The sequence below is a fragment of the Pleurodeles waltl genome, chromosome 9 (assembly GCF_031143425.1).
Source record: "Pleurodeles waltl isolate 20211129_DDA chromosome 9, aPleWal1.hap1.20221129, whole genome shotgun sequence".
Taxonomy (NCBI): domain Eukaryota; kingdom Metazoa; phylum Chordata; class Amphibia; order Caudata; family Salamandridae; genus Pleurodeles; species Pleurodeles waltl.
Window position 1 is genome coordinate 281,631,054 of NC_090448.1, and position 13,804 is coordinate 281,644,857.

Here is a 13,804-nt window from a genome sequence, read left to right on the forward strand (position 1 = left end):
GAAAGAGAAGGCAAAGCAGTTTGGAGATGCTGAAGGTGTTTCTTACGTAGGCTCCCCAAAGGGAGAAGAGCAACAGCTTGTAAATTGTGCTTGTAGGTTGACTGCAATGACAGCCATGTGCAGCAATCCGCTGGTAACAACCTGATCCCATAAGCTGGAAACAGGAGCACACTGCCTCACACTCCAGCATGCAGTTTGCCCCGTAGCATCATGGTAAATACAGTACAAATTTCTGCTTACATCATTTGTAGACTAGTTTTTCACCTTAGTGGGTACAGCTAGTGCTGTATATCGCTAGACATGTGTTTCTGGGTTTAGCCTTTCCTCAGTAGAGAGCAGCAGGGGGTTGCTGCAAATGCTGCCAAATTTCCCTCAGGTCTCTGTACCACTCACTGGCACACAGGTGCACCAACTAAAGCTTGTTAGTTTGCCGGCTCAAGGGAGCCTTTTCATACAGGAAACAGTTGGGAGCACACTGCCTCACACTCCAGCATGCAGTTTGCCCCATTGAATCATGGTAAATGCAGTACAAATTTGTGCTTACTTTATTTGTAGTCTGTAGTTTTTTACCCTATTGGTGGGTGCAGCTAGTGCTGTATACATGTAGACATGTGCTTCTAGGTTTAGACCTTCATCAGTAAAAAGCAGCAGGCTTTTCTCTGGGGTTGCTGAAAATGATGCCAGTGTCCTCTCATGTCTCAGTACCATTCATTGGCACACAGATGCATCAACCAAAGCTTGTCAGATTGCTGGCTCAAGTGATCCTTTACATACAGGAAACAGTTGGGAGCACACTGCCTCACATTCCAGCATGCAGTTTGCCTCATTGCATTATGGTGAATGCAGTACACATTTGTGCTTACTTAATTTGTGGTCTGTAGTTTTTCACCTTAGTTTGTGTAAACATGTGTCTAGAGGTAATAGCACTACCTGCACCAACTTTGGTGAAAAACTACTGCAACTTTGAAGTAAGCATACAGCATTTTTCTTGTTGCGTATCATTCTCATCCCCTCTGTGGTTAGGGATGAGTAGCGCTGGGAAACCCGAGGGTAGCCATGCGCTCTATAAATTGTGTAACATAACATAACATAACATTTACCAGGAAGCAATGGGGTGAGCTGTGCTGGGATGAGAGGCATTGTCCTCCTCCCCACCCCTTGTTTAAAATGCTCCCTTGGGCCAATGAGCTGACAAGCTCAACTAGGATGCACCTGTGTGCCTAGAGAGTGGAAACGTGACCTGTGAAGACTTGGGTAGCATACCAGCAACCCCAGATGATTTTTCTCTGCTCTCTACTACTTCTGCTCTCTACTGATAAAGGGCTAAACCCAGAAACATGTGTCTAGAGATAACAGCATGACCTGCACCACCTTTAGTGAAAAACTACAGTAACTTTGAAGTAAGCATACTGCATTTACCAGGACGCAATGGGGTGAACAATGCTGGAATGAGGGGCAGTGTGCTCACTCCCCCCCTTGTCCCATACAGACTTGTGAAGACTTGTGAAGACTCGATCTTGCCTGTTTCCTCGAGATCAGGTTGGGAGCTACTATCAGGCTGCATGCCTGTGAAATGTAGTATTTACCCCATTCCCTGTCTGCAGCTCATAATGTCCAATATGTAGCCATGCTCCTTGGGGAAGAGGGGTCCCAATTTATAATGTATATATAATGTGCCTATCCCTTTTGACAATTACATCACAAGCAAACCTATGTCCCAAAAGTTTACTCTTTAACTAGAAGCCCAGTGGCCTATCAGGAGGTGATGCAGCATGTGCAGAATTTCAGGAGTTTTTCCTAGTATTCTGGTTCATGTCCATGGAAAACACCTGTTGATGTACTGAAGTGAAGCCATATAGCTTCCGACACTGCCTGTTCCACTGGAAACTGATCCTGACTGCATGTTCACATCTCTCTTCAGGAAAGAGGTGCCACTTAGGGGTTCATCTGAAGCATTCCTATCAATAATCAAGTATAGGACTACATAGTAGGATTACATATTTAGTAGGTGTCCACCAACCAATCCCTAAAACATTCCTGCACTATACAACACATTATGCTTTGGTAATGCTCTGGTAGAGTGACTCGTGGCAGGGAAATTTCAGAAAGCGCATTGTTGTTTTCCGAGGTAAAAATCATTTTCCAATCCTTTGCAGTAAAAATCCTCACGAAAATTCCAAAAAAAGGAGACTGAATTCACTTCTCCTCTCTAGCGCCACCGTATGGCAACCACTTCTTCACAGTACCCTTCAAGCACATCCACGCACCTTCTGACACTCTTGTAACTGGGTATCTCAAATAATAAAGGAGCCCTGGAGTCTGCAATAGACCCCTCTTTTGAAAGAACATAGTTCTTCAGTTGCAGATGCCAGGTAAGCATGCATGGTGCATGGCATCAATTTGAATATAGTTCATTTTGATCTTCCCGATAGATATCCTTCTCCACAATTCCATAACTGACACAGATGCAGCAGGAAGAGAGTTTACGATTCTATTGTTGGCATGGACTCGTTAATACTATTTGGTGTTCCCTAGTGCCAGCGTGAGGTCTTGACACAACTACAGTCCTCCTCCCACACGTAGGTCTTGTCTGTGTAGTGAAACATAAGTGCCGAAAGTGCGCACACACATTGTAAGCCTAGATGATAATTATTACACCCAATATATTCAGATTACTGACAAGCAGCATAGTAATCAGGCCGTTAGACTTCATTTGGAGATGTGAATAATGAACAACGCCTGTCACACATATATTGCATGATCAATGTAATGTATCGAATTACACCAGGACGCAAGACCATTACTTGTGCTTCTGGTATTCTTTATACACAAATATCAAAATGTAATTTATTACACACATCTAAACAGTATTCAAATTGATCTTTAAATGTTAATTTCAACTACATATTGTGAGAAAAAGCAAATAAGCTCTTCTTTCTGTCAAAATCTTCTTAACTGCCCTGCATTTATAACGTTACAGTAATATTACAACAAACACGTAAATCAATCTTTCGTATTTTTCTTTTACAAAAACAACAGTGATAAGCTGTTATTGCAAAGCTTAATTCAAAAGTGATTATTCAACAGCAGGTATTGTAATACCGCTGTAGCAGCAGGATGCAACATCTTTAGCATTATGAACAGAGAGCGTTGCCTTGTAAACCCATGGGGTGAAATTTCATCCTTCATCTTCAAATGGTGACAAAGAGCTATTGATTGGGAGCATATTGTCATTTAAATTACAGTTAGGGATGGGTGAAAGGTTGTTATTAAACAATTCACATTTTTTCATATGCTGTCAAGGGCAACATAACCTTAACATAAACGTACATTTTTACAAAACTTCGCTTTCAAATACATTTCAAGGGATACAGTTTGCTGAAACCCCCCCAAATGGTACAAATGTTTGTTGAAACTCCCTAACCGGTACAAATATTCCTAACCGATCATGCTAAGTAAAAAGCTAATTTAGCTGATGAAATTAAAGTGGACAGTTTAAGTACTATTTAGAGAGCTCAACAATCTGCAATATTGTAACATGTGCACCCGGGTTTACGAATCTATTCGACATCCAACTATTTCAGCAAAAGCTGTTATTTGTTAAAATGTCTGTATGGTTGTATTCATTTCACTGCTTTTAATGAAAAAGTCAGTATTATTTGTATCGCTAATATTTTACAAATATGCTTCCTGGCATGGTACAAAAGCTAAAGATCTTCTCAATTGCAAAATCTGTTTTGCTGGATCCAGTTATTTGTTCATGTTAAAATATGTGATGTCCTGAGGTTTGGACCAAGGGTTTAATTATACCAGTCCGTAATGTTTTCCCACGGAATGGTAAATTAGAATAATCCTAAAGAATACAGATCATCGCAGCGGGAGGAAGGTGCACAACAAAGGAATGAAAAAAGACGTGGAACAAGATTTATTTATGGTTTATGAAATTAAGCAATTGAATTATTCATTTTGTTATGAAGTATACCATTGAATTATTAGAAAGCATAGTATGTGCACATTTGGAGTGTTTGTCTATTATAGTTTGGTCATGCAGCGTACCCTGTGTTTGATTGTCATTACTATTTGTTTAAGTTCTGATTTAAATTAAAGAAAACAAACGAAGACAATAAGGTAAAACCGTTTCCTTATGCTTCACCGTTTACCAAATAATCAGCAACAACGTTGAGAATATTATATCAAAGCAACAAAACAAGTAACACGAAGAAATACAAAGCAAGCGTGTTTTTTCTGGAACTGCAAATGCTGGGAAAACACATAATAGGATGCATTAGAGCGCCAAATCTAAAAATGCCGATTTTGCCAATGTTTCTTGGAAGTCAATGGTGCATTTGCTCTGTTGTTACCTCCACCAAATCAATTATTCTGAAAGCTTCGAACATTTTTTGTACTAACACACAGGACTATTTTCAGTGCCTCATAACACACTGACACATGTTTTACTAAGTGCACGACCTATTGCTCTCTGTAGTAAACAAGCATTTGCAATGCAATGCAATAGGTCTGGCATTTGCTTGATTTAGAGCTATTGGCGTTGTTAATGCATAAGTGGACTTTTCTTGCCACATAAATTGGTCAACCCTGTCGCATAATTTGGTCCTCTCTGCCACATAATTCCAGTGGCCCTGCATATAACTAAAGTACTTCTCATTACCTTCTTCCTCTATCTGCAGCAAAACATGAAAATATTGCCATTACTCTTTTATATTTTTTTATATTAATATTTTGGAGCCCCCCCCAACCAAGTGTGGGGACCACCCAGAGATGACCTAGACAGAAAGAACAAGTTGTGCAGTGAGACATGGGCAAAAATGTTTTGTAAAAGGAATGCCCCCCAAAGTGTTACTGGGAGAGTTTCCGAGTGCAGGAAATATTGTATTATTGTGACTGTAAAGCTCAGAACAGCCCCTAAAGGGCACCACTATAAAAATAACATTTGTAAGAAAGATTGTCATGTAACCATTCAGTGAGCCCCTAGAGGGCATAACAACATGAAAACAGAATGGCAGAATGTAATTAGTGTAACCATACATTTAGCCCCCAGAGGCCGTGGTGCTTTACACATTTTAAGGCCTAACAGGCCTATTAGAACAATATTACAAACAAGGCCCTTAAAACACAAAATACTCCCAATTGTAAAACAAAAGTTCCAGCCATAAGAGAGCTTAAAAAGACATTGGATGGTGGGAGAGGTTACTATTTTGGGATCCACCCAAACCTAGTGATGGGACCCAGAGATGACCTAGACAGAAAGAGTGTGTTGTGCTGAATGTTTTGGTGGTTGTCCCAAGTTATGGGCAAAAGTGTTTGAAAAAATGTTTTAAAAAAGAAATGCCCTGCAAAGCATTATGCGGAGAGTTCCCAGATTGCAGTGAATATTGTAGTATCGGTTCTCCCAAGCCGCTTTAAGGATTTCTGTGTTTTTTTCTGTTTTAACCCCTTCGTTGCCAGGCCTTTTCCCCACAGGTGACCGGCATTTTTTTTGGCTATTTGGGGCAGTTTGCGCTTCGGCCCTCATACCTTTTTGTTAACATAAGCTAACCATGCCAAATTTGCTTGCTTTTTTCAAACATCCTAGGGATTCTAGAGGCACCAAGACTTACTCTGTGGGTTCCTCTGAAGAAGACAAAGAAATTAGCCAAAATACAGTGATTTTTTTTTTTTTTTTAAGTGCTGTAGAAGAAGGCTTGTCGTTTTTTTCCCTGAAAATTGCATCAACAAAGGGTTTGCGGTGCTAACATCACCAGCTTCTCAGCTTTCAGGAACAGGCAGACTTGAATCAGAAAACCCAATTTTTCAACACAATTTTGGCTTTTTACTGGGACATACCTCATTTTTACTATTTTTTGTGTTTTCAGCCTCCTTCCAGTTTGTGACAGGAATGGGTGTGAAACCAATGCTGGATCCCAGACAGCTAAACATTTCAGAAAAGTAGACAGAATTCTGAATTCAGCAAGGGGTCATTTGTGTGGATCCCACAAGGTTTTCCTACAAAACATAACAACTGAAAGTTAAAAGAAAAATGACATTGAGGTAAAAAAAAACAGCCATTTTTCTCAACATTTTACTCTGTAACTTTTTCCTGCAATGTCAGATTTTTGAAAGCAATATACTGTTACGTCTGCTGGACTCTTCTGGTTGCGGGGATATATATGGCTTGTAGGTTCATCAAGAACCCTAGGTACCCAGAGCCAATAAATGAGCTGCACCTTGCAATGGATTTTAATTCTATACCGGGTATACAGCAATTCATTTGCTGAAATATAAAGAATGAAAAATAGGTATCAAGAGAACCTTTGTGTTAGAAATGGGGTCTTTGGTTGACAGTCAGGTAACCCCCTGTTCTAGCAAGGATCCTCACTCTAGTCAGGGTAAAAGAGAATCACCCTCAGCTAACCCCTGCTTACCCCCTTGGTAGCTTGGCAGAGCAGTAGGCTTAACTTCAGAGTGCCTAGGTAAATTATTTGTACCAACACACACAGTAACAGAATGAAAACACTACAAAATGACACAACACCAGTTTAGAAAAATAGGAAATATTTATCTAAACAAAACAAGACCCAAACAACAAAAATCCACAATACACAAGTCAAGATATAAAAAAAAAATGCAAAAAGAGTCTTTAAGTAGTTTTAAACACACACTAGTGCTGCTAGCGTGAAAATGTACCTGGTGCGCGTCAAAAATAACCTCGCATGGGCGAGTGGGCATCAAAAAGGGTTTCCGAGGCGTTGATTCCACTCACGAGCGGGACTGTTCTTTGTTTCTCCTTTCGCTGGGTCGGGTGCGTCGTTTCTTCTCTCCGCAGGAGAGCGATGCGTCGATCTGGTCAGCACTCTTTGGTCCGAGCAGGCCTTGCGTTGTTTTTTCACGCACAGCGGTACTTGAGTCAGAAATCCAGCCGCACGATGATGTCGCGCCGCACCGCGCGGCGTGAGCCGAGCGTTCGGCACAAGCCGGGCGTTCGGCTCGGGCCGCGTATCGCGTTCTGTAGACGCGGCGCGCCCCGAGCCTTTCCTGCATCCTGCGAGGCCCCAGAACTTACATGGGGCCTCGCTCTGCTCTCTCCCTCCATTTTGTTGGGGTCGCCTGACCCCTCTTACCTGTTGTGGCTCCTTTCTTCTTTCTTCTGTCTTCTTTCTTTTTTCTTGGGTTGTTTCTTGCACTTTCCTTTATGTCTTTTCCCCCTTCCCAGGTTACCCTTTTCTTCCCAACATTCCTCCTTCCCTATTCTCTATGGTTTCTACTCCATTCTATTCTATCTACTTTTCCCTATCTAAGATGGTGTCCTTTTTCTTCCTGCGGGTCACTTCCTGTTCTATGGTATTTAAGGGAGGTGTTTTCTTCTTTTCTTTGCGCTGCAACACTCTCTGTTCAGATGGTGTCTTCGCTCCTGATTTCCTAGCCTTTTGGTTCTGGAATTCGCCAATTCTGTGTTATTTGACTACAGTTCTTTTTGATTCCTGTTCTTCTGTTCTTGCTTTCAGGAATCTTCTGTGAACCTTCTGTTGGAGGTTTTTTCCCCTTCTTTGGAAGGGTTTTTTTCCCTCTGGCGCTATTTTCTGAAGGTCACGGTCTGTTCTTGGCGTTTCCATTGCCTACAGCACCGTGGCTACCAGAAAGAGTCGCCCCTTTTTTGGGCCAAAGCCGAACCCTCAAGATCCACGCCACTAGATCTGCAGATTCCAGGCGCAAGCAGCACGTGAGTCGTGACAGATTGCAGCGCCTAACCATCCCGACGTCTTCTAACACCATGGATGACACAGTGGTAGCTGCTGCAGATCCGGATCAATCTCTCCTGACGACAATTCAGCAACAAGCTCAAGAATTACAACAACTACGCAGTGAGAATGCTGCGTTACGACAGGCTTTGGCTTTCCGTAGTGGTGATGTTCCGACGCTCTCCGCCTCTACCCATCGTTTTTCTGGTGAACCAACCAAACTGCGTGAGTTCCTTGATTCATTAACAGTGTACTTCGCCTTCCGACCCACCCAATTCTCCCATGACAGAACAAAGGTGGGTTATCTCATCAGTGCCCTATCCGGTCCTGCCTTGGCCTGGGCAACCCCGATGGTATCATCCAACGATCCGGTATTGTCGGACTATCCCGCCTTCGTGAATCGCTTCAAGCAAATGTTTAGTCGTCCGGGATTGGAGACCTCAGCGAAAGAAGCCTTATGCGATATTCATCAAGGCTCACAAGATGTCCTTCAATACATAACACGCTTTCGTCAGCTAGCGGCAGAGACCACCTGGGTGGAACATACTTTGGTGACTTTGTTTCATAGAGGACTCAAAGAAGAAATAAAAGATGAACTAGTACATTCCACCAGAGTGGAAGATCTTCGTGGCCTGATGGATCAAGCCCTTTCCATCGAGTATCGCCTTCAGGAACGGAGATCGGAGAAGAGAAGGAGTAGAGGGTCTTTCCAACCAAGCACTTCACGAGTTTATCCGCATCGTTCTGAGGAACCTCGTCCCCCTGCCAGAGTCATTGAAGGAGAACCCATGCAGGTGGATACTACTCGAGGCCCTCTCTCCGCTAGCGAGCGGGAAGACAGACGAAAGAAAGGGTTGTGTCTGTACTGCGGTTCTGCCGGCCATATGCTTCGTACCTGTCCAGTACGTCCATCAAGGCCATCGGGAAACGCCACTTCCCGTCCTCTGTAAGAAGGGAGGGGACGGGATTATCAGCTATACCTTCCATCAGTTCCTTTAATGACAATACCACATCCTTGTTTATAGTACCAGTCATGTTACAATTCCCTGATGGCCGTCAAGAAAAGACTATGGCACTACTAGATTGTGGAGCTAGTGGTATTTATATGGATAAGAAGTGGGCCATTACTCAACAAGTTCCTACACAACCTAAGGAGATTCCCGAACAAGTGCACACAGTGGACGGATCCTGGATATCCTCGGGTCCAGTTGATACAACTACCCTGATGCTGAGTTTACAGATCGGTAACCATCAAGAATACATCTCCTTTGATCTCATAACATCCCCCAACCATACCATCATTCTTGGAATCCCGTGGTTCATCAGACATAATCCATATGTGAACTGGGCAACCCGGACGGTCTCCTTGTCTTCACAGTTTTGTCACGAGCACTGTTTTGCTTCTGACAAGTATTGGTCACCTAAGAGATCAATAATCACGGAAGGTACTACTGGTTCGACCATTAATACAGTCCAAGGAGTTCCTGAACACTATTTGGAGTTTCAAGATGTATTCCAAAAACCCTCCAGACCTGTGTTACCTCCACATCGAGATTACGATTGTGCTATTCCCTTGGAACCTGGCACTATCGTTCCTTTTGGAAGGATGTATTCCCTCACGGAACCTGAAAAGGAAGTACTAAAGGAGTACTTGGAAGAAAATATACAAAGTGGTCTTATTGTTCCATCGTCTTCTCCGGCCGGGGCTCCTCTCTTTTTCGTACCCAAGAAGACAAAGGATCTTCGCCCTTGCCTGGATTTTCGAGGCCTGAATAAGATAACTATTAAAGATCGTTATCCTTTGCCTCTCATCAGGGATATTCTAGAAGCTGTCAGAGGAGCTCAACGGTTTACCAAACTAGATCTACGGGGAGCCTACCACCTTTTACGCATTAAGAAAGGAGATGAGTGGAAAACAGCCTTTAGGACTCCATTTGGTCACTTTGAATACAGGGTAATGCCTTTTGGTCTTACTAATGCCCCCGCAATTTTCCAGAGATTTATGGACTCAGTGTTTTCTGATCTTCTGAACCAGACAGTTGTAATCTACCTAGATGATATTCTTATTTATTCTAGAAATCCCGAACTCCATTCTTCACATGTGAAACAAGTCCTTCAACGACTTCGGGCACATCAACTATTTTGCAAACCAGAGAAGTGTGAGTTTGACAAGAAGGAAGTCAAATATCTGGGTTATCATTTAAGTCCCACAGGCGTAGCTATGGATCAAGAAAAGGTACAAGCTATTCTAGATTGGCCTTCTCCATCTTCTATTAAAGAAACAATGTTTTCTAGGATTAGCGAACTTCTATCGGCAATTCATCGCAGACTTTGCAAAACAAACTAGCCATATAACTCACACTTTAAAGAAGGAAAATCTAACTAAAGGGTTTGTCTGGACTAAAGCGGCCGAAACAGCCTTTCAAGATTTAAAGAAGGCATTCACTCAAGCTCCCATCTTAAGACATCCAGATACCAACAAACAATTTATTGTTGTTACCGATGCTTCTGAAAAAGCCATTGGAGCCGTCCTACTCCAACAACAAGAGGATGATGGTCTTGAACATCCTGTTTTCTATTTGTCTCATATACTCTCTATTGCAGAACAACATTACTCAGTACTGGAAAGAGAATTATTGGCTCTGAAAACAGCTTGCATAGAATGGAGACAGTTTCTGATGGGTTCCAAGGAGCCTTTTGAAGTGAGAACAGACCATCGTAACTTACAATGTTTACGAAATTTCGTATGCCAGAATAGTCGTCAAGCTCATTGGGCCTTCTTCTTCAGCCAGTATGATTTCTACATTACTTATATTCCTGGCTCCCAAAACATTCTGGCTGATGCTCTGTCTCGTCGTTATCCAGATTGTACTCCTGCCCCAGCTCAACATCTACTGGAACCTAATAAGATCATTGGGGTAGCTCAGTCTTTTCTGGAGGAGGTACAACTGGAATACTCCAATCTATCTGATGACGATGTAGAGAAATTAAGGCCTCTATTACATAAGAGACAAGGATACTATTATTATCAAGATCTGTTATTCCTTCCTACTAACAGAGTTAGAGAAAAAGCATTACAAATGTGTCATGATTCACCGGTTGCTGGTCATAGAGGCATCAAGGCCACACAAGAACTTCTTTCACGATTTTTCTGGTGGCCTACCTGGAAACTGGATATTGAAAGATACGTTCAGGCTTGTCCCACATGCGCTCAAGATTCCCCGAACCAGACCTGCAGGATTACTTCAGCCTTTGCCTGTTCCGCCAACTTCATGGCACACCATCTCTACTGATTTTATGTGTTCGCTACCACCTTCAGCAGGAAACCGGGTAATCATGGTCACTGTGGATTCCTTTACTAAGATGGCTCACTTCACTGCCCTGAAAAAGCTACCTACATCCCAAGAACTAAGCCAGATATTCATCGACCATATCTTCCGTCTTCATGGACTTCCACATACCATTATATCTGATAGAGGACCTCAGTACATTTCCCGGTTTTGGAGATATTTTTGTAAAACACTTAATATCAATAGAGCTCTGTCTTCGGACTTCCATCCTCAGACCAATGGACAGACCGAGCGTCTGAATCAAGGATTAGAACAATACCTTCGTTGTTTTTGCAACTCTACTCAAAGCAACTGGAACACTTATCTCCCTATTGCTGAATTCTCCTACAATAATTCTGTCCATAGTGCCTCCAAGACCACTCCTTTTTTCTGTTCTTATGGCTTTCATCCTACCTCTTTCCCTACTTCTTCTCGGTCTCTCTCTCCCCTGCCCGCTATTACTTATTTTTCCAAACGCCTTCTACAAATCCACAGACTAATTCGATCCAATCTATTACACACCAAAAGATATATGAAGAAAGTAGCAGACAAGAAACGTAGGACCACTCCGGACTACCATCCACAAGATAAAGTTTGGCTTTCTTCTAAATTCTTACCCTCACGTCTTTCTCAGAACAAGTTCACACCTAGCTACTACGGGCCTTTCCGTATTCTCCAGTTGCTCAATCCTGTCACTGTCCGTCTTCACTTACCTCACACGTGGAAGATTCATCCAGTCTTTCATGTCTCCCAACTCAAACCTTATGTGCCGGATCCTTATTCTCGTCAGTTTTCCTGTCCTCCTCCTGTCTTAGTGGATGATGTTCCTGAATATGAGGTTCAGGAAATTTGTGACTCTCGACTTTTTCACAAAAGTCTACAGTATCTGATTCATTGGAAGGGTTATCCTCTCAGTGAATGTTCTTGGGAAGATGCATCTTCTGTTCATGCACCTCTTCTGAGTCAGCGCTTTCACCGTTTATTTCCTCTCAAACCAGGGCCTTCGGGAGGGGGGCCTACTGTCGCGCCGCATAGCGCGGCGCGAGCCGAGGGTTCGGCACAAGCCGGGCTTTCGGCTCGGGCCGCGCATCGCGTTCTAAAGACGCGGCGCGCCCCGAGCCTTTCCTGCACCCTGCGAGGCCCCAGAACTTACATGGGGCCTCGCTCTGCTCTCTTCCTCCGTTTTGTTGGGGTCGCCTGACCCCTCTTACCTGTTGTGGCTCCGTTCTTCTTTCTTCTGTCTTCTTTCTTTTTTCTTGGGTTGTTTCTTGCACTTTCCTTTATGTCTTTTCCCCCTTCCCAGGTTACCCTTTTCTTCCCAGCATTCCTCCTTCCCTATTCTCTATGGTTTCTACTCCATTCTATTCTATCTGCTTTTCCCTTTCTAAGATGGTGTCCTTTTTCTTCCTGCGGGTCACTTCCTGTTCTATGGTATTTAAGGGAGGTGTTTTCTTCTTTTCTTTGCGCTGCAACACTCTCTGTTCAGATGGTGTCTTCGCTCCTGATTTCCTAGCCTTTTGGTTCTGGAATTCGCCAATTCTGTGTTATTTGACTACAGTTCTTTTTGATTCCTGTTCTTCTGTTCTTGCTTTCAGGAATCTTCTGTGAACCTTCTGTTGGAGGTTTTTTCCCCTTCTTTGGAAGGGGTTTTTTCCCTCTGGCGCTATTTTCAGAAGGTCACGGTCTGTTCTTGGCGTTTCCATTGCCTACAGCACTGTGGCTACCAGAAAGAGTCGCCCCTTTTTTGGGCCAAAGCCGAACCCTCAAGATCCACGCCACTAGATCTGCAGATTCCAGGCGCAAGCAGCACGTGAGTCGTGACAGATGATCCGAAAACGCAGCGTGGGTTGTGCTCTCCCAGCCTCCGTCAGCGATGCAGCGCGTCGTTTCTCCTGCTCCATGCATCGATTTTTCAGTCGCGTTTCCAGCGAGCATCATTTCTCAGCTGCGGTGCTGGCGGCGGGTCATTTCTTCAGCGGCAGATCAGAGTCACGTCAATCTTTTCCCCACACAGCGCTCTCTGCGTGGATTTCCTTGTCTTTATGCTGCCAGCTTCTCCTTCCAGGGTCCCAGGAACTGGATGGGCACCACAGGGCAGAGTAGGAGTCTCTCCAGAGACTCCAGGTGCTGGCAGAGAGAAGTCTTTGCTGTCCCTGAGACTTCAAACAACAGGAGGCAAGCTCTAAATCAAGCCCTTGGAGATTTCTTCACAAGATGGAAGGCACACAAAGTCCAGTCTTTGCCCTCTTACTCTGGCAGAAGCAGCAACTTCAGGATAGCTCCACAAACACAGTCACAGGCAAGGCAGCAGTTCTCCTCAGCTCTTCAGGTCTTCTACAGGCAGAGGTTCCCCTTGTTTCCAGAAGTGTTCTAAAGTCTGTGGTTTTGGGTGCCCTTCTTATACCCAATTTCTCCTTTGAAGTAGGCCTACTTCAAAGTAAAGTCTCTTGTGAATGTGAAATCCTTCCTTGTCCAGGACAGGCCCCAGACACTCACCAGGGGGTCGGAGACTGCAGTGTGTGAGGACAGGCACAGCCCTTTTCAGGTGTAAGTGACCACTCCTCCCCTCCCTCTTAGCACAGATGGCTCATCAGGGAATTCAGACTACACCCCAGCTCCTTTTGTGTCACTGTCTAGGGTGAGGTGCAACCAGCCCAACTGTCAAACTGACCCAGACAGCGAATCCACAAACAGGCAGAGTCACAGAAATGGTATAAGCAAGAAAATGCCCACTTTCTA